The following is a 4,353-nucleotide window of genomic DNA, read 5'->3' as shown; positions in this document are numbered from 1 at the left end:
GATCAACGAATTAGTTTCATGATGACCCCGGACCTGAAGCCGCCGCCGCCACCGCCGGTCCCGCTCCTCCAACCGCTGCCGTTTGTGCCCGGGTGGGGAGGGGGCTCCCTCTCGCCATAGGGCGGCGGGGGCCGGGGAGAGGCGGGGGGTGAGACCGGCTCTGCCCCTGCCCGGGGGAAGCGCCTCCGAGGGGAAATGGTGAAAGGGGGGGAAGGGGGAAAAAAAGAAAAAGAAAAAAAAAAGGAAGGGGGGAAAGGGGGAAAATAAGAAAAAGCGAGACAGAGGCGCTGCCGCGTCCGCTCGCGGGGAAAGCGGGGGAGGGAGGGAAAGAGGAAGAAGTGCCGGCTTTCTCGGCTCCGCCCTCGCGGATCGATCCTGGACTCGCGCACTCCTTGTAAACAACTCCGAACTGGTTTCTAGCCCTCACTCTTTTTCCTCTTTGCTGTCTTTCCCCGTCCAACAAACATACAAAGAAGTACGCCAAAAGGTGGGATGTTGGAAGAAGGGCTGGGAAAGTCGTTGGTACTGGGGTGGAAGGAGGAAGGGCATTTTCTGCGGGCTAAAAAAACTTAAAGGTGGGCGCACTCTCTTTCCTCGGGACAGCGGAAGGGTTCCTCAGCCCCGACACGGTGACGTAAGCCCCTCCTGGGCTGGCTGGAACTGGTGTGTGGTGGCCGGAGAGTGCGCTGCGCATGCGCCCCTGGGAAGACAGCGGCTGAGCTGTGCGCTTGGGGGTAGGGTTCTGTCGGTCTGATGTTCTGACCGTACGTAGAGCAGTCTGGTGGTTTGGTTTGGTTTGGTTTTGTTTGGTGGCTGGCGGGTGTAAGGAGAGCTACCAGGTTTTATCCTACCTTACTAGTCTCTAGAGCTTGTGGAAGGATTTGTTGGGGAGGGGCTGGTGATCTGTTCTGCGAAGATCTTGGATTTTTTGTTAACCTTGAAAAAAAAATTGTTTTCTCATTACCATTGAAGTGTAAATAAAATTGCCGTTTTTCGCTGCCACATCGTGTGGGTGGATGGAGAATCTGAAGCGCTTTAGAAATCGGAAAATTGAAGGGATCATATCTTGGGTGCTTAAGGCCTCGTCGTTTTAAACGGTCAGTTATACTGCTGAAGGCTGGGAGCCTATTTGGTAATGCGTCAAGGGAGTTTTATCCTCTCAACCAACCCATCTGAGTATTTCAGGGAACGTTTTATTACCAGGTCCTTAACGAGTGTTGGTGACATAAATGTTTCTTTGGGGTTCTTTTACTCCAACTGGTGATTTTTTGCTTACATTTTAATTGTCTTAATTATAAAAAAATATATAGTATTACAGAAAGTTTTTAAAGAGAAAAGGGGGAATCTCAAGATCAGCCATTTATGGAAGTAGTCTCAGTTTTTTTTTCCATTTCTGTCTTTTATATGTCTATTTTAACAGTGAAAAAATATTGTATTGAACTTATTCAGCTGCCAGACTCTAGCAAACTGGAGCTAACGAAGACAGTATACAGTCCAAACACAGAGGGTAGCTATTGAGTTAATTATCACTGTCTAAAATTGCCTGATACAATGATTTGTTTACTTGTACATGTATCCGCTCCCTAGAATATAAGGTCACAGATAGAAAATATCTTGGGCCGGCGTGCGCTCCCGCAGAGGGTTTGGATCCCACATACAGACCGGTTCCCGCGAGGTGCGGGCGCAGCACCGAGGGTTGTGATCCGTTGCCGGACACAAAAAAAAGACAAAAAAAAAGGAAAAAAAGAAAATATCTTGCAAGTTTTGTTTCATCCTGTGTCCCTGCACGTAAAAGGCTGTCAATATTTGATTACTTGCTGAATAAACAATTAACCACTATCAAAAGTATTAAGATGGAAAGTTGGTGGTTGCTATGGAAGTACTTGCCCCTATCCTAATTTGGGATATCAGAAGTGGTTTCTCTGAAGAAGTAACATTTAAGATGAGACTTGAAACTGCTGGGTGAAGAAGTGGGCAAAGAGTGATACAGGCAGAGGAAACAACACATTAGGCTCTGAACCTGAGACATTCTAATAGTCTGTGAAAGCTGTTGTGGTTGGCCCTCAGAGAATTAAGGGAAAGAGCGGATTCCATAGGACAGAGAAGGGAATAGGGAGACCCATGGGAAACCGCAAAAGGATTTTAGGGGGGTTGTAGCCTGCTTTTTTCACTTCATGCAGCCTTCTGTGTTACCATGTGGTCCTTATTTTACACAGCCAACGTTTTTCTGTATAATACTGTTGAGAGTGTAGCATAATTCCATTGTTGGACTATGAAATTGCTTCTGATTTTCATTCCTATAAAAATAATGCAAATCCCACTCCTAGGTATATACTCGTACCCGAGAAATGAAAATATGTCCATGCAAAAACTTGTACGTGAATGTTCAAAGTAGCATTATTTATAATAGCCAAAAGATGAAACAACCTAAATGTCCATCAACTTATGAATATATAAATATGGTTTATCATCCCAGTGGATATTATTTGGCCATAAAAAGGAAGTATTGATAACATGCTATATATAACATGAATGACCTTTGAAAACAAAGTGAAAGAAGTCGGTCACGAGAGGTCACATATTATGATTCTATTTATATGAATGCCCAGAAAAGGCAAATCTATAGAGATGGAAAGTAGATTAGTGGTTACTTAGGGCTGGGGGCAGCATGGGGCTTCTGATTTTCATTCCTATAAAAATAATGCAAATCCCACTCCTAGGTATATACTCGTACCTGAGAAATGAAAATATGTCCATGCAAAAACTTGTACGTGAATGTTCAAAGTAGCATTATTTATAATAGCCAAAAGATGAAACAACCTAAATGTCCATCAACTTATGAATATATAAATATGGTTTATCATCCCAGTGGATATTATTTGGCCATAAAAAGGAAGTATTGATAACATGCTATATATAACATGAATGACCTTTGAAAACAAAGTGAAAGAAGCCGGTCACGAGAGGTCACATATTATGATTCTATTTATATGAATGCCCAGAAAAGGCAAATCTATAGAGATGGAAAGTAGATTAGTGGTTGCTTAGGGCTGGGGGCAGCATGGGATTGGGAGATGATTGTTAGCTAGAGTGTTGGGTTTCTTTCTTTTTTTTTTTTTTTTGGCTGTTGGCTTGTATTGACCATAGTGTTATAAGGGTGCACTCTAATCAACTGAGCTAACCAGCCAGCTTTAGATTTCTTTTGAAGGGATGAAAATGTTCTAAAATTGTGGTGATGGTTGCACAGCTCTGAATGTACTAAAAACTGTTGAATTGTAGACTTTAAGTGGATTAAATTTTATAGTATGTGAGTTATATATCAATAAAGCTGTTACCCAAAAAATAAAAAAAAAATGAATTAAATTAACATCTTCATGCATAACCTCTTCTGGGTTATTCCTGGGTCCAACCGTATTTACATTTTTATGGCTTTTGATGGATACTGATTTGCCAAGTTGCTTGGCAGAGAGGTTGAGCAAATTAAAATGTAACCAGGAGTATTTAAGGGCTCCCACATAATTATATACTTATCCTTTTTGAAGTTTAAGTTTATTAAAACTTTCTTAACTGTCTGTGAGATTGTTAGTGACACTTTTATCTACAATACTGTAAATATAATTACAAGTAATTAATAGGTGGGTAAGAAACTAGTTGCAGTTGTCCAAACCAAAAATATGGACATACTCTTTCTTCACTATTCATTTATAAGACCTTACTTCAATTTAACTTTTTTTTCTTTAATAACTGTAATATTGTCTTACAATGAATTGTAGTTGTACTTTCAACCACTATTCTTTACTGCTTTGCTGTGTAGATATTTCTGGCTTGCATTAAATTTTAGAACAAAAATACCCTGTAGTTATTTTTGGCTTGCCTTTAATCTTGGAACAAATGTTTAAAAAATGTTTTAGTGAGCAGTTGTTATTTGTGTGTCTAAAAAGTTGAGTTTTGTTGCAAAAGGGTTATTATAATTTTGTTAGACTTGTTTTATTTCATGACTGGAATACTGAATCTTGAAATAAAAACATATACTTCGTTTCAAATGCAGAGTGGTAGAGTACCTGACAAACTGTGCTATCCTAATAAAGGCTCTGAGCTGAAATGCAAAGTAGTGTAAAATGAGACCCCTTCAGAAGTCTAGGACCACTGAAGAGAATCCAATTGATGAACACAAAGTGGTTTGCTATCTTTTAATCTTTCAAGAAAGACAATTAGAAATGCATTGCATACATTTTTATGAGTAAAGATGACGAGGGTATTTAATCTTTAATGAAGAAATGTCTAGTCTCATTTGTCCTTAATGAAATTTTAGGTAATGTTCCCAGCAAACAATTTATGAAGGTACTGCCTCGT

The 4,353-nt window shown here is 40.3% G+C and overlaps 1 long non-coding RNA gene across 1 annotated transcript in view; it reads left to right on the top strand.

Moving 5' to 3' along the window:
- Positions 1-357: 357 nt before the first annotated feature.
- Positions 358-4,353, top strand: part of LOC103607455 — a 13,975-nt gene continuing 9,979 nt past the window's right edge. The window contains exon 1 of the long non-coding RNA XR_551968.1: positions 358-487. This is a non-coding gene — a long non-coding RNA (uncharacterized LOC103607455). The remainder of the gene's footprint in view (positions 488-4,353) is intronic.

The sequence above is a fragment of the Galeopterus variegatus genome, unplaced genomic scaffold (assembly GCF_000696425.1).
Source record: "Galeopterus variegatus unplaced genomic scaffold, G_variegatus-3.0.2 Scaffold7441, whole genome shotgun sequence".
Taxonomy (NCBI): domain Eukaryota; kingdom Metazoa; phylum Chordata; class Mammalia; order Dermoptera; family Cynocephalidae; genus Galeopterus; species Galeopterus variegatus.
Note: the sequence above shows the minus strand (reverse complement) of the source record. Positions and strands in the feature narration are given on the sequence as shown.